General features: G+C 54.6%; 1 protein-coding gene across 3 annotated transcripts in view; it reads right to left on the bottom strand.

The window, feature by feature from the left end:
• The window catches only part of DAB2IP (DAB2 interacting protein), a 188,460-nt gene that overhangs the window by 124,348 nt on the left and 41,385 nt on the right, over positions 1–22,727 (bottom strand). The window lies entirely within an intron of this gene.

The following is a 22,727-nucleotide window of genomic DNA, read 5'->3' as shown; positions in this document are numbered from 1 at the left end:
TGCCCATTTTTTACATTTTAAAAACTGCCCCGTTTGATACCATTCTATTTTCCTATAATTGCAATTTATATAAATACAATTGCACACAGAACGTGGAGAGAACACACCTATATTTTCAACAGGCTGCCAGATGGGAACATTTCGCCCCCTGGGATCTAGACTCTCCCAGATGCTATGAGGTCTTCCTCCACTGGGCCTTACAGCAGCGGCTCGGGCAGGCCTGCGGGCAGGGCAGAGGAACCCTGACCCTACCGCAGAGACAGGAAACCAAGGCTGGGGGGAGGAAGGGTACCAGCTCTCTCTATTGCATCCTGCTGAAAGCTTTCTCCAAGTCACCCACTCCCCAGTTCAAGAACCTTCCGTGGTGCCCAGGGGTCCAAGAACAAGACATCCAAACAAAGATCTGGCCCCAGCCAAACCACCCTGGGGTTTCACCTACTGCTCCCCCGCGCTCTACTCCCAGCAAGGGCTGCCTGGCCAGAGGCCACCCTTCAACAGTGCGCCTCCTCCAGCCCTCCCTGACCACCACAGCCTTTGGGGGTATCTCTCTCGGTCTCCTCCCTTGCCCCACAGCAGCATTTATCTTTTCAACAACTCAGACAACTACCTTCCTGAGCTCCATCCCCTCCAGTACAGAGGGGGAAACCAAGGCCCTGACAGGGCTGTCTGACTTGCCTGAGTCATAGGGAAAGTGGCAGAGGCAAGTGGTCCTAGCCTGGGGCTCCCCACTTGCGGCCTTAAGGGTGTGTTTGTGGGAGAGTCACATGTGGGTGCCTGAGGCAGTCTGGATGTCCACCTCCAGAAGAGCTGAAAAGGTGGGCAGGAATCCAGGCCGGGTTTTGCACCTCACAAGGGAGCCCCCCTCCCTGGTTCTCTCAGCCAGGGGAGGGCCCCCAGGCCAGGAGCAGCCTGGATCACAGCTGGAAGCCAGGCGCCTGCCCCAGACCAAGCGGGGAGGGGCGGGCGGGGTCTTCCTCCTCCCAACCCCGTCTGGAGAGTCCAAAGCCATCACCCCTGGGCCCCTCTCCCAGAGTGCTAGCCCATCCCTCAGGGACATGGAAAACCACAGTGCCTTCCAGGACACCGTTACCTCCTCTGGGTTAAGCATCGCTCAAGCTCATTCTCAACAGCAGGCATCACCCAGGAGCCTTAAGTACAGAGGCCCCTGGAAAGAGCTGGACCCAGTCCCCCAGTTCAGAGGCAAACTGTGGGCCATGCATCTTCCTCTGGCCAAGCCACCAGCACCCAGTGCTGAGCCTCCCACTCAGGTGGGGCTCCCACAGTCACCTACCCACATCTTGGCATTTGCAGAATGAATAACCTTTGTAGCCAGACCCACCAGTCTGGGGAGGTGGGGGACTCCCAAGGAAGCCCAGCTCGAGGTGAGGACGACAGTCCTGTTCCCTGGGCCGGGAGTTCATTGGCCCGTCTCTATTCCCAAGCAGGAATCTCCTGATCACCCAGGATCCGGCCTCTCCTCGAGGGGATGAGAGGCTCCCTGCCAACAGACTTATCAGCGTCCCAGACAAGTGGTTTTGTTCAGCGGATTTAGTTGTGTGTGGGGGCGGGGGAGTGGGGGAAATAGCCAGAAACTCAGGACCTCTTCTGTAAACGCAGTGGGACTCCAGGGGCCTGCCACAAGCTCTCGGCTTAGGCTTGGGCTTCTCGAGTCCTTCTCTGTGCCTCAGTTTCCTTGCCTACAAGGAGATGCTATCTGCCTTGTGGAGGGAGGAGGGTGAGCTAATGAAGGAGCTTCTGCATTCCTGGCCAACCACCCAAGCTGAGCATCTCCACAGGCCTCAGTGGGCACAGAGTAGGTACCAGCTGGGGTACTGAGGAAGCAGGGAGCAGAGCAGAAGCCAGGAGAGAAGGGGCCTAGGTTCTGGGCCCGGGACCTTGGGGCAGGCAGGCAGACAAAGACGGCTCCCTGCACACCCGGCAGAGCATCTGGAATCAATCCCGCTGTGCAGCAAGCCAGCCACCCCCTTGCACTGCCCCTGTGGCCTCCTTCCTCTAAACAGGAGCAGCCCCCTTTCCTTTCCGGGGGCTGCCTAGCCTGGAGGAGGGGCACCTGAAAATGCCCCCCCCACCAGCACTCCCTGCGACAGACCCCTTCAAGGGGAAGCCCGTGGTGACTGCCCTGCTGGTGGGCGAGCCAGGGCCCCACAGGGCTGACAGTTTGACAGCAGTATTGCACTCCCACCTCAGTCTTGCTTCCACAGGTGCTCCTAAAGAGGCCCGGCTCCTACCTCCCCCACATGCTGCTTTGTGGGGGGGTGGACGGCGGTGTCAGGGCTGCAGCCTCCAGGCCCCTGAGCTTTCAAACCATCCCAGTTCATTAAACACACATATTTCTGGGTTCTCCCAAGATGTTTGATTCAACTGGTCCCAATGGGGCCTGGGATTTTGCATGCTGCGTAGGAGCCAAAGCAGGGGGCCAGGACCAGCTAAATAAGATCTGACCCACCACCACCACCACCACCACTTTCCCCTGCCCTCAAAAGCCTCCAAAAGTGAATTCCCAGAGTATGGAAAAGGACCAAGCTCTGTCACAAAGCACTCGCCACCGCCGCCCTCTGTGGCCACTGCATCCATGGCTTGAGGCCTGCAAAGGGCTCCACTCTCATACCCACCCAGGCCTTCTCCCTATTGATCAGATGGCTGCCAGGAAGCTCTTCCTTCTGCATCCACCTGGTGAGCCCCTCCTTATCTCTCAGGACCCAGCTCTAAGATCGCCTCATTAAAGCAGCCTGAACCCTAAGGAGACCGTCCCCACCCTCACCACACCCCACCAGTTGGATTGAATAATGACACATAAGAAAATCAGGGAGGGATGGAGCCAAAGAATTTCCCTCTGGGCAGAGAACCACCAGTATCTGGGCACCAGGAGAAGAATTATACCCTCTTGGAAAGGAGATGGTGGGTGGCCTAAGGGCTGGGCTGGAAATCCAGGTAATCCACAGGCCGCACCTGGGCTGAGTCCTGAGGGGCACCAGGTACAGGGCATGTTGGATTTAACACCAGCAAGGAAGGAGCAAAAAGGCATATTGTCAGAACTCCCCTCGAGAACCTTAAATCATCCATAAGGACAGATTTTCCTCCAGTGTTAGGACAGATCACCCATCTCTTCCACTGAGCGCAAAGCAGAAGGGTCTCTTTCCTTAAGGGCCATCTTGTGCAGGAGGGAAACAAGAGCAACAAGAACCAGTCATTTAACACAAGACTCCACTCAGGGAGGAGAGATGTTCACAGAAGGGGACCATAGAAGTCCAAGACTTCCCACAAGGGAGGGTTACAAGTCTGTCCTTGAAAGGTTTGTCTGAGGGTAAATTTTGGATTTAATACTAATACACTATATTCTGTGTGCCAGATCCTGTCTGCAGCAACCTATGCACATTATCTCATTTAATTTCACAACAATCCTATGAGGCAGATGGTTACCACCCTCGTTTTACAAAAAATATTGGAGGCATAGAGAGGGTAAGTTTCGTAAGGTCATACAGCTTGTACTAGGAGTCAAAATTGGAACCCAGGCAGGCAGGCAGGCAGGCAAGATCTTAGGGTTGAACAGGACTTAATGCAGAGACGGAGGAGGGGGGAGCAGGCTGGAACTTCCCTTAAAAGCCAGCTCTGACAAGGAACAGGACATGAGGAGGATGGAAGACCTGATGGGGGAAACATTGGAGCCCATACCAAACCCCACACAATGGGTGTCTGAAGGGCTCAGACCTGTCAGGTTTCCTGTCGGGACGAGGGTGGGCGGTGGTGACCAGGAGAAGTCCCTGCCAGGCGGTCCTGCACACATCCGCCTCCCAGGCCAGTCTCAACTTCTAAATTGATGGAGCGCTGGGCAGGGTGTGAATGGGGGTGCTCTGGGGGTCATTCATGGTTAAGGTCATAGGCCTCTCTGCCCCAGGAGGTGGCCTGTCTATTAGGCAATGACAAATTCCTGTGTCCACTGTGTGTCCAAGAACAAGGCTGGGTGAGCAGGACCTTCATACAGTGACGGGGGTAAAGGCGGGCCACCCCCCTCCCATGGCAGAAGGTGCAGACAAGCCCTGAGAGGTCACACTCAAGCACCTGAGGCCCAGCCAGGTGTCCACCGCCTCCCCTGCTCCCCGGACTTCCTCCCTAAAGCCACCAACGAATTTAATGACATCCTTCACAGAAAATGACCTAGTCAGGGTTGCAATGACACGAGGCTTGGATGGCTCTCCTCCTTTCAGCACAGAAGGAACCAGGGAACTGGTCACGCTTGGTCAGAGCCTTGGGGAATATGAGTGTTCTTTAAATCAAGTCACCCCAAAGCTGGATCGAGGGTGAGCTCTTGGGAGAGACCAGGGTTCTAATAAGGACGGGAGGCCAGTCATCAGGGTCATTGAGCTTTGGGTGCTGTGTGACTCAAAGAAAGCCTCTTGACATCTCTGGGTCTCAGGTTTCCACACATTGAAGAGACAAGATGTGTCCGCCCAGCCCACATCCACAGGATTCCGTCAGGATTTAGAAATTTCTCCAGCCCCAAACCACCACCTATACATTCCCTACTGTCCTCCAGAAGCCCAGAGAGGAGGTCGTATCTCCCCTGTACATGTCAACAGCCTGTCATAGAAGCCTGGAATGTCAGAGCTAGAGAGAACCTTCAGCATAGGTGATGGAACGGAGGAAGCTGAGGCCTACAGGACCCTGATTAATTCATCCCAAGCCAGGGTCTGGCATCAATTTCCCAATCATCAAGGGTCTGATGTCCCCGCCCACCCCAGCTCAGAGCAGTCAGGGTCGGGCAGCAACACTTCCAGCAGATGGGGAAGTGTGGCCGAGGTCACACATGGGAGCTGGAGGTCAGTCCAGCCTGGGACTTACACAGAGCTGTGGAAAACCCCTTTCCCCTTTAATTCTCTGGACAGACACACACACACACACACACACACACACACAAACACCGCCCCCAGAATGCCGGATGTGTTCTGCCCACGGTGCCCCCCCAAAGCTCAGGGCTGCAATCCTGGGGCTGGGGGAGGCTGGAATCCTCCTTCCTTAGCCCAACCCTAGCAGCCAGCATTTCAGCCCAGATGGCCAGGCCTGAAGCTGCTCTATCCCTCTACTTCCTCTCCTGCCCTGACCCAGAAACACTGCCAAGCTCCAGGTGGCCGGCAGCCCCTCCTTCTCCCAGCCCTGGCCTCGGGCTGAAGCTCCAGGCCTCTGGGCTTCTTCCTCCCCTTCCAGTTGATGGGCCCAGACAGCTCCACACCCACTGGGCTACCAGAGGGGGTGACATATGGTCCCAGTGTGAGGTCAGAGAACCCCCTCCCTTCCCAGGCAGGCCTGCCTGGTCATCTGTGAACCATGTCATGGCTGGCACTGGCCTGGGTACCAGGAGGAAGGGGGCCTCACTCAATCCCTGTAGATCCCACTGAAGAGGACAGATGAACCAGCCAGTAATCAGCTCCTAGGAAGCTCCCATCTAGGCAGGGAGCTGAGAGAGTATAGGGTTTGGAGAGAAGAACCAGCACTTCTTGACTGTGTGACCACAGATTAGTGCCTTTACCTCTCTGTGTGACCATTTCCTCAACTACAGAGTGGTCATGATACTTATACTCTGCGAGGTCAATTAACATAGTGACTCAAAGCCCTGTGTATAAACTGGACATCTGCCCCCTCCGGGCTATTTCTTTTCTCACTATTCTGTGGGCTCCTTAAGAGCAGGACAGCCAGAGCTGGTTAGCACATTTACTGGCCCAGAGCAGGCTTTCAGTAAGGATGACTAGGAGAGATGACAGCTTTGGGGAAAAGTGGTTGAGCCCATCTGATCTGCAGTCAGCACAAGGAATTTGAAAGAGGGAGAAGTCCTGGAAGGCTGCCTGGATGTAGTCATTGGCATTGAGCTAGAAGGCGGAGTAGGAGTTGACTGGGTAGAGAGCAGAGTTGCGGATTCTTGGAGGGGTAGACAGCATGCTCAAAGGCCCAGAGATGGAAACCAGCAAGGCATATACTAGGAGCAGTGTGTAGAATGGTGAGGCTGGAGCAGCAGATGAGGTGGGGCCTGCGGAGCAGGCTGCGTGGGGTGTGTGAGGGGTGAGAACAGAGACAAGAGACAGGGAGATAGGTCTAAGCAGGGGTGAGGCCCAGGCAGCCTCTCCACAAGGGGCTGAGTCAAGTGGTAAGGAAAGAACCCTAGCTGGGGAGGCAGAGGATAGGGGCTACAGTTCCAGCTTGGCTACTGTGTGGCTGCGTGACCGGATATACCAGGGCCCTTTCAGATCCTCACTCTGCAAGTGTGAAAGCAGAGGCTAGTTCCATGAGGCAGACCCGCAGGTGTGGGGTTAGCCCACAAACTACACTGGGAATGTTCAGAAACAGATTCCAGGGCCCAGAACCACTGAACCCAAATCTTGCGAGGTAGGGCCAAGGAACACTTATTCTTAAAAGAGCTTTCTAGCGGCTTTCTTGGGGATCCACTGTCTAAGATGGTTCTAGACTCAGCTGGATATCTTCCCAATCCTTGAACATACCGAACATGGTCCCACCTCAGGGCCTTTGCATTTGCTGTTCCCTCTGCCCCAGATCTTCAGATGGTCAGCTCCTTCCTGTTATTCTGACGTCAACTCAAGTATCACACCCTGAGAGCCTTCCCTGGCCTCCTTATCTCAAGTGCCTCTGCTGCAACCCCCACACCCTCTCCCATTGTGCTGCTTTATTTTCTTCAACTTATCCCTTCCAGAAACTCTCTTATCTGTATATTTGGTTGTTCACTAATTGTCTTCCCCCAAACTTTAATGAGAGCAGGGGCCTTGTTAGTCCTGTCCCAGCTCTATCCCCAGTGCACAGAACAGTGCTCAATAAACGCTTGATGAATGAGGTGAGTGAAGGGAGCAGGGCTCAAGGCCCCATTCTTTTCTCGAGAAGGGCAGCTGTGGGACCAGGGGCAAGTGACTTCAGCTCTCTGGGTCTGGGCTTTCCTCCTCTGACATGTGAACAGCAGGATGCAGAGTTTACTTTCAAAGAGCAGCCTGTGGCTGGTCAGGAGGCTAGACTGGGAGTCCTGACTCCATGCAGGAGCTGGCACAGAATGAATTCATGGATGAATAAATGCCTTTGCTTTGTTGTGCACCTTTCAGCAAGATCCTCCTGTCACAGCCCCAGCTCTCCTCCTGTAAATGGGGTTGGCCTGAGTGGTCTTTCAGGACCCTTGGGCACTGGCCTCAGAGCCCCGGTGCTCAGTCAGGAACATATATGGGAGCCACAGCAGGTGTTAGAGGAGAGGCAACCTGGGCTAGAGCCAGGGTTCTCAAACTTACTGGCCTTTCCTGGGGATCCCACCCAGCCCACAGCTGGCATCCTAACACCATGTAAATCTGAATTAAATGTAGCTTCTGCAATATGTCATCCCTCAACTCCCCTTAAAGTGAGAACAATGCTGGCACTGCCCCCACCCTGGGAAAAGCATTTCATCTGGAAATTCCAGGGGGAGGAGGAAGGGCTGGGATCCCAGAATTTCTGCGCCTGCTCAAACAGGAAGTAGCTAAAAGTTTGGGGCCAAGGAAAACAAGTTCAAGGTCATCCTGGAAATCAGCAGCGCCACTTCCCCCCATAGCTAGGGACTTGCCCATCTTGCTTGCCAGGTGGGACTCTCCTGGTGATCAATGATTAACATAGACAGACAGATGGGGTGTGAAAGGGTCAGGACCACCGTCAAAGGCCTAAGGGGAAGCAAAATCCACACAGCCTCATCTGGCATACTTTGATGACAGGGAGCTCACTACTGAACTGACCCTTGTACAAAGAAAGTCTGAAAGTGACGCTGGCTTCCCACAACCAAGAACTGCAGAAGGCCTTTAGGCATCTAGTGATCGTCCCACCTTCCATCCAGGGTTCAGAGGGCTTGGGACTTGCCCAGTGTCACTCGGATGCCCCAGATCCTCCCTCAGTTCCCAGCAGTAGATGGAACTGCCACAGGCACCGTGAGGAGGGGCCAGCAGGAAAGTGAAGCCCAGCCTCCAGCCCCACCCCCACATCCCTCCAGCCAACCTTCATTAGAAAGCCGGCAGGATATGGGGGTGGCGGGGCTAAGTTGGTCCCTGTCCTACTGAGAGCCCTGGGGAGGTGGCCTGGGTCACAGGGACCTCTGCACAGCCCTTCTGCCCTCAGAATTTCCTGGACCTGCCTCTGAATTCTTGTTTCTGTGTCCTCCTGGCAACCCCCCTCATACCCAGCCGCTTTGCACAGGCTCCCATGCACAGACCCATTTTTCCACTCCAGCACACATCTCCCCCTCCTCAATGGCCCGGCCCCACAGAGCAGGCTGGAGCCCTGAGGAGGTGCTGGCCGATGCTGCCCCCTGCTGGGCTGTGACGCCCTAAGACAAAGCCCTTCTTTGCCCAGGGCCACCACCGGGAGGGCTAGCCTGGCTAGGAGGCCCAGCCCAGGATTCCCAGAGCTAAGGTCCCCACCGAGGACCCCAGGGTGGCACAGCACAGGGTCCCAGTCTGCCGAGCGACTTGAGTAAGGCTTCCCCACCTACTCTGGGCCCCTATTTCCATTGGTGCAAAGAGGATGGTGCAGAATGTCAGTTCTCAGACTTTAAGGCGCTTCTTCGTCAGGATAGCATGTTAAAATGCAAACAGATGCCCAGGCCCACCAGGGAGAGTTTGGTTTAGCCAGCCTAGGGAAGAGGTCAGGAATCTGCATTTTCAACCAGCAGGAGACAGGTCTACACTGATGATACTCACCCATCTTTTTTTTCTCTCTGAGTCCCCATTCTGTATGGAAGGTTCTAGAACTAGCCCCCAAACAGTGTCACAAGCCTTTTCCAAACTGCAGCCTGTCCCTTGTCCCTTTCCCAGTATCCTTTGTGTGGTAGTCAGGCAGACCGGGATTCCAAGCCTCCCAACATAGACAGGTAAACTGAGGCTCAGAACAAAGAACAAGTTTGCCCACAGTTCCCGTCCCACAGTAAAGCCCCTGCTTCCACCTCCCTTCCTAGACTCCCTGAGTGCTGTCTGGACTCTGGGGCCCAGTAGGTCAGCTCAGGCTGGGCAGCAGCCTTGACTGACCCCTTTTGTCCTGGTCTGTGCCCTTTGACCTCACCAGGTCCTGGGCTGATTAAAATATCCCCTTACAGCTCCAAAGGCCTGGTGTCCCTTTACAGGGCTGGGAGGGATACAGTGCCCTCTGAGGTGACATTGCCATCTTGCTGCTACACTCTGCCCACCCTCAGGGCCTGGCCACTGCTGGCACACAGAAATTAGAGAACCTTCACCTGAAGTGTTTGCAGAGGCCAGCCAGGAGAAACCGAGGCCCAGAGCGGGGAGAGCCTTGCCCAAGGCCACATAGGACACATTTTCACCCCAATACAATGCTTATGCTCTGTCCAGCGGTATTAATTCAGTGAGTCCTTATAACAACCTGGGGTGGACACTATTACTCTCCCAAGCTAGAGGCACAGAGAAGTGACGGTAGCGGAGACGGCTGCCATCTCATGTAGCCTGGCTCCTAATGGTGACCCTGTGCTCCCACAAATGATCTCCCCTCACCTGGCCCCTTTCCAGACACCAAGAGCCATTTGTAAAGAGGTGTCCCCAGCAGTAAGACCAGGGTCCTGGCTTCTAATCCCAGCCAGGGGTGGTGATCAGCGGGTATTGCCCAGCTCTCTCCCCAACCGCAGCTCCCACCATGCCCTGCGCTGACCCCTTCCTCAGCCACACTGGTCCCCGGCTGCCCACCACTCCTCTGCCTCATGTCCGTTCCTATCCCTAGGACACAGGAGTCAGGGCATGCTTCCTGGCAGATTATTGCCAGCTCCAAATTCTAGCTTGAGCCTGTCCACCTCTTTCCACCTCAACTTCATTACCGGGATCCTGGTCACCGGCATCCCTAACTTTGAGGGACTCCCACAATCCATAACTGGTCCCCGACAATCCTCAGAGTCTATTTTTCACGAAGTCATCAGCCAGAGGAAGAATGGCACAAACAGCCCTCTGTCCCCGGCACCCTGACCTCGCTGGCCTTTGGACACTCCTCCTGGCTCATCTCGTCCCCCGGGCTCTCCGGGGCTGCGAGGCCGACTCCTACTCACTCTCCCTTTCCAGAGAAACTGCGTCCCTTCCCTTGGCAAACTCACTACTCCCCCCCATGGCCCCTGAGCACCATGTTCTCCATGCTCCCCGCCCCTTTCCTCCAGGGGGCCCATCACATTGTGCACTCATATCTATTTTTTGATGGTTCATCTCACATCTGTCCATCCTGGCACACTGCTATCCCCAAGGCTCAGGTCCTCTGCCTGGCTCACCGTCATCACTTCAGTGTCCAGCCTGGCACTGTCACACTGCTGCTGCCAATCAAGAGAAGGGCAGTGTTGTCTCAGTCTAGTATTCAGGAAAGCACCGTACACGTGAATGTATATTGCTGTCCCCAGACCTCTGGACCTCAGTACATCATGAAGCAAAATGGGGCCAAATGCCCTCTGCCTCCACCCCAAACGAGTCACAGCTCAGGACTTATTAAGGTTCCTCCCTGCAGGTTTCAGTGCTTTCATTCTGTGATTTGTAATGCATGCAATAAATTTTCCCCATTATCTTTCACATGCAGTGCACTGCCTTTCTGCCACTTAATAATCCATTTGACTCACTGGGCTTCTCCCCAGAGAAATCTAAAGCTTGCCTCCAATTTGGGAGCAGGCCCATGAGGACAGTTGGGATTCTGAGGGTTCATTTCAGACCCAAACCTTGAGCAAGTGGGAGGTCACACTCAGGGCTGACTGGGCCAGCGCCCACTCCTCACCCCTCCCTCCCTCTGGCAGAGAAACCTGGAGAGAGACTTCTGGTTGACATGTCCGGGGCCCACAGGGCCCTAATGGCAAGTGTTAGGGCTGAGCTGGAGACTGCTTCCTGCAACTAGCCTCCACAGCCATGATCTTAATCTGCCTCTCCAACCCTCAGGGCAAGTCAAGAACTCATCAGACCCATTTCACAGATAAGAAACTTCTCTGAAATAGAAAAATTGCATCCTGGCCCTGCTTACCCAACTGGGTGCTTACCAGGTTCAAGTGCAAGCAGTGGAGACTTCTGGGGTATCCTCTGTGCCAGGCACTGCGCCCAATACTTGACTTAAATGGTGTCACTTACAACAATCTTCCCAGGCAAAAGGTACTGTTGTGCCCATTTTATACCCAGGGAAATCAAGCCTCAGAGAGAAGCAACTCCCCAGGGTCTTACCGGAAGTAAATGGCAATACCCCAGAGGAAGTCTTCCTGGAATGAGAAATGAGAAAGGTCCAGAGGCTACAGGGAGCACACATAGCTGCAGGCAGAGCTACTCACTCAAAACCCAAGTGTGGCAGAAGGCACGGAGAGCAAGCTCAGGGCTTTTCGGCCAGGGCTTGCTACCCCACCCGTGTGACCTAGGGCAAGCCCCTTAACTTCTCAGGGCCTCATCTCCCGACTCTGTAGAACACCATCCTCCTAGGACTATCAAGGAAGGGATTTGCATGAGGCAACACGTAGCTGCCTTGTAAACTGTCCAGTTCTGGGCCAAGTCCGTTTTGCATGTTAGAACAGTGGAATAGACATCATGCAAAGACCTGAAAGGAACCCCTGTGCTGCTCCAGGCTAAGTGTGACCCGTGGTTGGTGCAGGGATCTGAGCAGAAGACACTGGCTCCTCCTCAGCCTCAAGCTGCCTGCCTCGCTCTGGTACCAGGAGCCTCATCCCCGGGCTCGGGGGCGACAGGCAGTCTTCCTGCTCCTGGGAGCACAGGTCCCAGCACTGGCCCTGGGGGCTGCTGGTGGGAGGGCACTGCAGGCTAGCCTGGGCCAGGCCCCCCTCCCCCAGGCCCTCAGCCACTATGTCTGCTCTCCTCCCCCTCCTGCTCCTGAAAGTTTCTGCTTCCACTTTATAGTTTCCGTGGCAACCACCTCTCTTCCTCTGATTGTTCCCCTCTCCTCAGTCACTCTGCCATCTTAAGAAGCAAGTTTCTCTCTTCTTTATGCTTAAGAGAGAAACACAGTGGGTTGGGGCAGGAGGTCTGGCCAGGAGAAAGAAGTTGGGAGGGACAGGGCTAGGAGAGGGCACCTCTGGGTGCAGCCAGGTGGCAGGTGCAGCCACAGTGTGCCCCCAAAAGGCCTCTGGGTTTGGGTCTGCCCACAGGGTCCTCGGCACCAGGCTTCTTCGAATGCGACTCTCCTGCTCAGAGTGTCTGCCTGGGCCTACAGGGGACGCTCAAGCTGGGTAGTCAAGGCTCGAGAAGCTGGCTGGGCCGAAATCCAGCTCCCATTCTGGTGTTCTCCCACAAGTGCTGTGTTTGGATGACCCTCTCCTCCGTGCCCCACTCTGTCTGCTTTCACGCACCCTTTCTTTCCCAAGGCCAAGCTGCAAAGTGCTCCCACAGGATGTCCTCACGGAGGACGTCCTCACTGAAGGTCCACCACCCCACCCTACGCCCTCTGAGCATCTTTCTCCTTCATCGAGTCTATTTCTCCATCCTAACCTTTCTCCTAGGCTTCTGCCCTGCAGGCAGGGCACTTGGGCAGCAAAACCAATGCCTCCCTCCCTCCGTTCCCAAGCAGCTCCACAGGAGGCCACACTGAACCTGTGGTCAGAGAGACAAGGGCTCCAGTCCAGGTGCTACCACCAGCTAGCCACGGGCCCTTTACACGTTTGCTCTAGAAAGCCATGTTCCCCATGGTCAAATAAGGATGGAACTCACTTCCTCCTGGGCCTTTGGAGACTGAAATGAGTCTGTGGGTCGGAAAGAGCTTGGAAAATACTGAAGTGCTGTGCCAAACCCGTAATTATTTTTAGGCACTGAATTAGTTTCATCCAACGAATAGCCCAAAGGCCTCCTTGACCCCAGAGGTCTCACAGCCCTCTTTCTCCACCTGCTGACCTCCGGAGGCATTTACTACCCATATCCGGCAGCTCCACACCAAGGCCCTGCCTCTCTAGCTGTGAGCAATCAACTGCCACCAGCTTCCCAACACACACACACATGCACGCTCACACACGCACGTACAGCCGCTGACACCGCTGGGACCCCATAGCTGGGCCAGGGCTTGATGCTGGCTGCTCTGGCTGAGGGAGCTGAGAGTGCCTGAGGCCCAAGTCAGCAGGGAGTAGCCCAGCCCACGTGGTGCAGGCAGGGGTGGAGGACCAGCTTCCCAGCCTAGCTGGGGCTGGGCTCCCCAACCCCCAGGGCTGCCCACTGCCTTCTCCTGTTCTGCCACCGGCTTCCTGTCCAGGCCCGCTCTGAGGCTGCACCACCGGAATCCACCCCATTCCCTTATGGTCTGGGCAGGATCCCCAGCAACACCTCCCAGAAGTGCTCCCCCCAATAGAAAGGTCTCCCCCACCACTAGGGCGCCTCTCCTTTCTCTGCTGCTGACAGGGAACTTAACCCAACTGCCAGCCCAGTGTCAGACCTACATACCACCCCTTCCATGGTGCTCACAGAAGCTGCACCTGCCCAGGCTTGTGCTAGGATGGGGCTAGTTTCCATATGCAAGGAGATGCCTGGGGCCACAGCGGCCCTGGGAGGGGCTCCTATGTACACTCAGGGCTGTTTCACCTCCCCACAAAGACCTACAGAATCAGAGGGCTTTAGGCAGGCTCTGAGAATAAAGAATAAAGATTCCTAAAGTGTCAGAACTGAGTAAGGAGAGACAAGGTCAGCTGTGGCCAGCCAGGGACCCCCTCCTGTTCCTCTACTGTCCCAGCTCTGCTTCCAGTTCAAGAGCCCCGGGTTCCCACAGCTGGCTCTGGGAAACCAGGCATACAGCTCCCTCACTGAGGGGCATGTGGGACACTTCCCAGGAGCTGGCATTTAAAAACCCATGCAAGTAGTGGCACAGTCTTGGGAGTGGCACAGTCCTGGGAGTGACACTGTGTGGGCCCAAGACGGCTCTGACATAGTCACTGTCCTCAGGGATCCAGTGGGATGCATGAACTTCCACAGGGACCCAGTGACAAGGGCCCAAAGCAGAGAAGCATAAGGAAGAGAGTAGCTGATTCTGACTTACTGGACAGGGGGAAATCAAGGAAGGCTACATGGGGGAGATGGCATCTAGGCCAAGCCTTTGAGGAGGATTCCAATAGGCAAAAGGCAAGGGGAAGGGAGGGAATCCACTGAGGTTTGAGAGACTTCACTTGACTTCCCTTTTCCAAATCCCACGTGGTTAGATCATGGGGAAGGTTTGGGCTTAAAGGATGAAGGCCCTATGTCCAATCAGCTGGTCCTCTTAGGCTAGGCAGGTGATAAATCCCCCAAGATGGCCCAGGAAAAGGCACCTTCCAGGCTCTGAGACAGACCCTGGGGCAATGTCTGTTTTGGTCACTGCTGTCACAGAGCAGTGGCCTGAGAGTGCCAAATGGGAATAGAGCCTGCCAGGTCTTAAAAGCCCTAAAGAAAAGAGTCTCCTCGAGTTCCCTGAGCAGTCCATTCTGGGATTTCACACCCCCCCACCCCCACCTCCATCAGCCAGGAAGTTCTTCCCCCTATCTAACCTACATCTCTCTTGCTGAAATGTCCACCCACCTTGCTTTGGAGTCACGGGAATAACAGAGCACAGACGCAGAAATGCCTCACCAGGCACTCTGTTTGCAGCGAGGTGGGAGTGGGGGTGGGTCAGTCTGCATAGACACAACCCCTGGCTCTGAGGAGACAGACAAGGCTCCCTTTGTGTGCATGATTAATTTACAGGCCTGGGGAGGGCCAAGTGAGCAGGGAATGTCCTCTCTCCGGGCCTCGGAGGCTTCCCTGACCCAATTTAGAAGCTGCGTTTATTGTGTTGTTCATGTCAAGACTTCCTGATGAGGTCTCTATTCCCAGCGAGCTCATGAATTTTCTGGGGGTTTAATAGTGCACAATCTGAGAACGATTTATTAAGAAGATTAAACCCCCAAATATGCTTCTGCATGCTCTACAAAACATGGCAAATTTATTCTGGGAGTCAGTGGCTCCCACTGCCCAGAGCAGCACAACCACTCAGTGGAGTTAAAGCTCGACGCCCTTGACCTGGGAGGGCGGGAAGCCACATGGGGTGTGGGAGTGCCGGTGGGGTTCCAGGGTGAGGGTCGGAAGGTGCATCTGAATCTGAATTCCGGGACACCAAGGCTCAGCCCCAGCGTGAGCAGGACCCACGTTTGAAGACTCTCCCCTCCCCCATCTTGCCCAGGGCATCCCTGTTCCCAGGGGTGGGGGTGGGGGACACTTATGGAGGCGCTTTCTGCTCTGGGACTTGGACACAAAGAGGAGCTCCCCGAGTCTCTCTCTCTGAGCACGTCTCTCCTTCACCACACCTTCCTGACACCAGGACCTCCTGGAGGGAAAGGGCCTGGTCAGATACCACCAGAGGCGTGGGGAAGAGGCAACTTCTGCCCCACCCTTCCTGGGGGCACTACGCTTCAGGGGCCAGAGGGGGCCTCACTGAAGGAGAACCAGACGGGGGTGGGGGTGGGGGTGAAGGCTGGGGAGGAGGCGGCCCTGCCCCGGCCCTTTGGGACAGCGGGGAAGATGGCACCTGGAGCCCAGGGTGGAGGGCGGACCTGGTCTCAGACACCCCCGCAGAGGCGGCCCAGGCCTCAGTGCTGATCTGAGACCTCAGACTGGGCCCCTCCCATCCCGGGGTCCCCAGGACTGTCTGTTTCATTACTGGTGATAAAAACAGTCCACCACTCACTCTGTGCCAGGAACTGTGCTGAGCTTCAAATGCCTGTCCCACTCCTTGCTCATAACAGCAGGGCGGGCTCAGTTAACAGGGCGTGTTTCAAATGAGCAAGTGAACCTTGGAGAGTGTGATCGACATGCCTGAGGCCATGCAGCCAATGACAGAACCAGCTCTCAAACCCTAGCGCTCACACTTCCATGCCTGAGGTGTCCGGGACCTCGTGCCCCATCTCGGTCCACAGCTGGGACAGCTCCCCCTTCTGTCCCTGTGAGGACCCCCGTGTGGACTTAGTCGGGTCTCCATGTAGCCCACCAGACGACTGCCCAGTCTCCTCGCTGGCCAGCCTCCAGCCTCCCCCCCCACCGCAGTCATCCCTCCACCCAGAGCCGACGGACTCTCCTGAAACCCAAACCTGGTCACTCCCCTCTGCTGCTGAAGACCTCGCCCCTCTCTGCCCAGCATTCAGGGCTCCGGCCCCCATCCTCCCCCTGCTCCCTCTCCCACCCCTGCCTCCCTGCCTCCCACACATGCCCCAGGCTTCCCACCTACACGCCTTTGCTCACCTGGTTCCTCTGCCTGACATGCTCTCCCGTGTCTCTTACTTCAAAGTTCTCAAGGCCCAAACCCAATGCCACTTTCTCCACAAGGCTGTCCCAGGATCAGGGCCTCACAGTAGACATGAGTTCTCCCTTGGAATTCCGAACAGCACAGGGTCTCACTGGCTCCCCTTACAGCTATTTGTGTACAGGATAGCTCCCCTCGACCCCACCCCAAGCCCAGAACCCCTGGCAGACAGGGTCTTCTCTCCCTAGGAGCCGCCTCCCCCCAGGGCCCAGGACACAGCCGGGTACACGGAGCAGGCTGGTTCGCTGCAGACATGTCCACTCCACAGCCGGGCAACTTGACGCTGTGAATGACAGAGGCAAGAGCAGCCAAGTGCCCAGTCTGTGAGTCTTTTATCTTTTTTGGTGCCGTGGACCCTCCGGCCTCTTTGAAGGGCTAAGGCCCTCTTCTCAGAAAAATGCTCTTAAATGCATAAAATAGCAAGGATTACAAAGGAAACCAATTACACTGAAGTATGGTCATCAAAACATTATTTAAAACATTCATAGCCACATATTGCTTCTTAGTAATGCCTTAAATAACAAAATCTAGTTCTAATAACCACTGTAATTTTGAAGTGTATGATGAACAAAATCATTATTTCAAGACACCCACAAAATGATACTATGACAAGAGAGTTCCTGTGATTCTATGATTTCTACAAAATCATGAACAGTTAATGCGATGGTGGTTTATCATCCACATTTGTAATTGTAATTAGAGTCTAGTGAAAATAAAGATGGGATTTTAAATTTCCTGCCCAAGTTCTTGGACACTCTAGATTCTGGGGTCCCTGGTTAAGAACCCCTGGCTTAGAGGTGGGGCTTAAGGGAAAGAGCAGGATTCATCCAGAGCCCAGATGGTGGGTGTATGCTGCCTGGCACGTCCCTGACCCTCGTCTCCTCCTCCCTGCCTTGGTCCCCGTGTGCACAGCCTGGTGGTTCTGGCTCATCCCAAAGCCTCTCCGTTGGGTGGGCCTGGCAGACGTCCCTGGAGAATGACCCCGTGGGACTGCTGTGCCCCAGACAACTCAACTCAGGCATCCAGACCCCTGGCCACCTCCCAGGCAACTTGTTTTATGTCCCAGAAAAGCAGGGCTGACAGGCAATAAATTGACAAAGGAAGGCCGGAGTGGGCTGAGGCTGTGCCCAGCGCCAGCCCAGCCACGTGGCTGTACCACCGCCGTCCTCTCAGGAGGGATGTAAGCACCGCCAGTGTCCCAGGAAGAAAGGGCGTCACAAGGACGCACCCAAAAGCTGCTTGGGGAGCATCTCTGGCCTCATCTTCTGAGTGTAGTGCCAAGCCTGGGGCCAGCTGTCAACTGTCACCTCCCCCACCACCAGCAGGCTGAGCTCTCCTCCCGGGACTCCCCAGGGCTGCCTTTCAACCTGGGTCCAGCCCCCAGAAGATTCCTGAGCTCTCTGCTGTTCATGAATGGATTGTGTTTTTGTAGACAGGGCCCCCAGATAGTGCCCCCCAGGTCGAGGTGGAACCCAACAGGGAAAGGGAGTCAGCCCTGTCACTTCTGTCACCTTCACCAGCACAGGCCCATCACTGAGTGCCACGGATGCCACCCAGGAAATGGCTCTGGCCTTTCCAGACCACACCATCAGCTGTCATCACCACGCCATGCCCAGGTGATTAAGTCACCTGTTTGGTACCCTATACCAGTTACCCTGTGCAGGTCTGTGCCAATCTCTGTTCAGGCAAGAACTCAGACAAACCTCCTGCCAGCCCTGTGAACAAGGCACTATTGGCCCATTTAACAGACAAGGTAACTGAGGCTCAGAGAGGTCAAGTGATGCCCAGGAGGCAGTTGGAAACTGACAGAGCCATGATTTAAGCCCAGTCTGTCTCGCTCCAAATCTCCCCACTAGCAGCTTTTTGGCCCCCAATTGGTATGCCCTGTCACCACAGGTGGCCAGAGACTCTCTCTAAAGGAGATTTCCCAGTCCCCTCCATATAACCCTCTTTCCCTTTCCTGCCCTGGCCCAGAGGCTCCCTCAGAGCCCAGAGACTCATCTCCAAACCCCACTGGTCCCAGTCCCACCTCCTCCAAAAAGCCTTCCCTGACTGCCCAAACTCTGCAAAGTCAGAAGTCTTCCAGTGCCTCCCAGCCCTAAGCAGGAGCTGCCAGGATGACCACTAGCACTGTCTGTGGGCAGGGGCTGCATGAGTCTTTCTCCTAATTAGCCCTACCACCACACCCTCAGCCAGACCCAGATGCCCCACAGGAGCTCTCCCAGGAGGAAAGATGAGGAAAATCATGCTGGCAGATGAACGAGGAAGCCCAGGGCTTGATGCTCGTGCCAACCTTCCACCAGAAGCAGGTCTGTTCACAGGCAGGCAGGAGGCAACTGCCCGGGATCACTGGCATATGAGCCCCTGCCAGTCAATCAGGAGGGCTAATGGGGCCAGGCATTGACACTGCTGCAACTCCCTGAGCAGAATGGGCCAGTGGAACAAAGTCAGCAGTTGTACTAAACCGACATGTTGCTAAAGAAAAACCCAGACAAGGGCTGGAGCCAAGTTCAGAACCATGATTTCTGCTCCAAGCTCACAGCAAGAGAACAACGGTGCCACTTGCAGAAACAACCACTTTCCTAATAAATGCGCTTCCTCCAGACAGAGGGACACCAGCACCAGAGCCCAATGAGGCCCACAAAGAATGCCCCTGAAACATTGTGTGGGGTCTTGGACACCCACCGAGGGGAACTAAATCAACCATTGCACCCTTGACTGCAGAAAGCACAACACAGCACATAGAAATAGTGAGGTAGAGGTCCATGTCCTAACTAGGAAAACCTTTCCGAAATAGCTTACTGAAAAACGCGAGTTGCAGAATCATAATGATTTCTTTTCATTGTTAAACAGAATCACAGATTTTTCCATGGATACATATGTGTATATGCAAAACAAAAAACAGCACTGAGAAAAACACAGTCCAAATGCCTCGTCTCCCTGCAACCAGCTGGGTCCTGCCCCATAAAGCCCATGCAAACTCTACCCCAGCCCTAGCCCAGCCCAGCCCAGCTCTTGATACTGGAGAAGATCATGACCACATCAATTCTCACACTCAACAGGAAGTATAAACTGCCACCGTTTATGGGGGGCAGCTTGGCAATGAGTATCCAATTAAAATCCATAAAATGTCCACGTTAAATTCATATCTTCTCCTTCTCCATCCTATCCCTCAGATAGACTCTCACAAGAATGCAAGAACAGGTGTACAAGAAGGATGTTTACCCACCTCTGTTTGCAGCAGGATAAAAATTTGTAAACAACAGCCATGTCCATCACTGGGGGTCTTCTGAATAAATGACACTGGCCTCTGAAAAGGGAACCCTGTGTGTCAGTTCTGTAGCACCAGGTGGAGCTGTGTGTGCTGACAAGGTGCATTGCCAGGTGGCATGCAGGATATGTGGAATGATGCCCTGGACGGACAGGTCTGTGGAAGCATGGAAACAGGTTCTTGCATATTCTTCAAAAAAATACACAGTGGTGACTTGTGTGTGTGTGTGTGTGTGTGTGTGTGTGTGTGTGTGTGTGTGTTGCATGGAGGGCAAGAAAGGGGAGAGGCCTTCATTCTTGGGAAAGTCCTGAATTTCCAGATTGTTCCCACGTGGGCTGGTGCAGAGAGGTGAAGCCACCCACCTAGAGCTCAAAATGGGGGCCCTGTTGAGGTCTGAACCTCTGCTCCCACAAGTGCCTCTGCCTAGAATGCTTCTACAAATTAATTGTACTGGTTCAAACATCACCGTCCTCCCTGAAAGCCCATTCCAGGTCCCCTTGCCGCCTGAAATGCAGGCTCTCTGAGGATAGTCTGTGCTCCAAATATCTCACTGTGGCCTCTAGAACTGGCTGGTGCCTGGCATAGAGCAAGAGCTCGTTAAACTTGTGCCAAGTCACTGGATGCCCTACTGGACATATTAACATTTCTAAAAGCCCCAAGCACTGTCTGAATTTCCCCTGAGGCCTTGCAGTTTGCCTGGAATTATGATTCTGCTGGCCTCAGTAGCAATGAGCTCCTCAGAGGGGCTCCAGGGCCCACACCCCATGCGTGCCCAGCCCTGTAGTTCCCTCAGCTCAGGAATCACTAATGCAAGGCCAGCGTGAGCCAGGAAGGGAAGAGAATGAGCAAGCAGGCACGCCAGGCTAAATGGGGTGCAAAAGCCAGCCCACCTGGTGCTTCAGGAAAGCAGCCCCAGGATGGCCGGCGGATGATCCGATTTCAAAAGCTGCTACCAGATTTTAATGTGAAAGCCTCGGAACTGTTAAATGAAGGTAACTAATTCACATTTAAGAACAAACAAACAAATGCCATACAGGTCACATCAAATAGGGCTGCAGGCCCGATTCGGCCCAGCCCCCTCCTTCTGGCAGCCTCAAGGAGCAAGAGCTCAGAATTCAGAGCAGCCATAATTCAAAAAGAAGAAAAAAGGCAACAAATCCTCCTTGATCCTGCCACCCCATCAGCCCAAAGAGCCTAGGGCCTGCACCCAAACCTCAGCACTACAGGGGACTCAGGGACCAGCCATGCTGGAGGCAGCCAAGTTGGCTCCAGAGCTGTAGGCTGTGTGGCCTAGGGAAAATGACTTTACTTCTCTGAGTCAATGCTTCTTCCTCTGCAAAATGGGAGAGAGGAATAATAACAGTACTTCCTGCCCAGGGGTGTTATACAGATGTTCCACTGTCATGAGCTGGAGGACCTGGGACCTGGGAAAGGGCTATAGCCTGTAAAGGTTCATACTTATCATGACAAACAGGGACAGCTAAGCCTGGGGGGGCAGGGATGCGGACAAGTCACAGGTTGGGTGGCAAAGCAAGGGCCACCTCTCTGTGGCCCCCTCACTATGCTCTCAATGGGGCAGGAAAGGATTGGCCTCAGAACCACCCAGGAAGGTCTGCTACGGAGGTGTACGCTTCTCCAAACCCACTGAGTTCCCAACTAAAAAAAATGAACACTTAGAGAGCATTTTGTACATCCTTAGCACCATGCTAAATGCTTCAAATAAGTTCCTGTCCTTTCACTTTTTCAATAATACTACAAGATAGTTATTGTTAGCCCCCATTTTAAAGATGAGTAAACTGAGGCTCAGAGAAGTGACCTGACCTGTCCAAAGTCACCTAGGAAATGTCACAGGCTGGCTCTGGCTCTAGAAAATCTAGTCCAGGGGTCTCAGCAGCCCCCCAGCCTGTTCCTCAGGAGTCTTCCTCCTTCCCAGAATCCTGTGTGATTCCTACTGTGTGCCAGGCGCAGACCTAGTCCTTGACCTAGACCTTGTTCATCTGCAAGGAACGAGACCAGCTCTTGCTCAAGGCAGCCTGGCTGGGGCACAGGGGCAAGGAACCGTGGACTCTCCCTGGAAGAACTGCTTCAGGGGGGCGGGACCCCTGAGCCAGGTCTGGAGGTGAGGAGGAACAGGGCCAGGGGTGCACAGTGAGCAGCGGGCTGATGACACCAGGAGAGGACCCTAAGCTTTGAGACCTGGGGCTGGGAACCGCAGTCCAGACAGTTGGATGGCTTCTGTCTTGAGAGAATATGCATGTGAGGAAGGAAACAAAAGAGACAAACGTTATGGAAGGGAAGACAGTGCAAACCCTGAAAGCTTAAAGCCTACCCCTGGGGCTCCCCAGCCCCAGGACACGGATGCTTCTTGCCCGGAGCAGAGCTCTGCTGGGCCAGCACCTCCCCCAGGCGCCACGGGGGAGGATGTCCCTCAGGCCTAGGGCAGCACTACGGGCTGAAATGTGTCTCCTTAAAATTCGTATGTTGAAGTCTCACCCCTCATTACCTGAGAAGGTAACTGTATCTGGAAATTAGTGGTTAAAGGGGTGGTTAAATTAAAATGAGGCCTCTAGGGTGGGGCCTAGTCCAAGCTGACTGGTGTCCTTACAAGAAGAGGAAATCGGACACACAGAAGGATGTCAGGGACCCACGTACACAGAGGACAGCCATGTGAGGAGGCAGCAAGAGGGCAGCTGTCTGCAAGCCAGGGAGAGAGGCCTCGGTGGAAACCAACACTGCTGACACCTTGATCTTGGACTTCCAGCCTCCCGAACTGTAAGAAAATACATTTATATTGCTTAAGCTACCCAATCTGTGGCATTTTTATAGCAGCCCTAGCAGACCGACATATGTGGGCAGCTGTTGGGCTGTGTCAGAGCAAGGACCCTGGCTTGGCCATCTGGAGCTGATCTTGGGCATGTCCAGTCAATCTCATCTGCAAAGTGGGGCTGAGAAGAACTGGCCACTCACTTAATAAGGATGACACAAGGCTCAGACTCAGCAAATAGCAGCCAGGTGGGGAATGGCTGCCCCTTGCCCAGCACCCCCACATATACCCCAGGAGCACCCCCACACTCACTTAGGAATGCATCCACCCTGGACTCCTTCTAAAGGCTGTGACCATTAAATAGCATCTCAACTTTGAAAAACCCAGTCATCTGGGGATGGACAACTGAGCTCA

Source organism: Manis pentadactyla, chromosome 3, assembly GCF_030020395.1.
Source record: "Manis pentadactyla isolate mManPen7 chromosome 3, mManPen7.hap1, whole genome shotgun sequence".
Taxonomy (NCBI): Eukaryota; Metazoa; Chordata; class Mammalia; order Pholidota; family Manidae; genus Manis; species Manis pentadactyla.
Note: the sequence above shows the minus strand (reverse complement) of the source record. Positions and strands in the feature narration are given on the sequence as shown.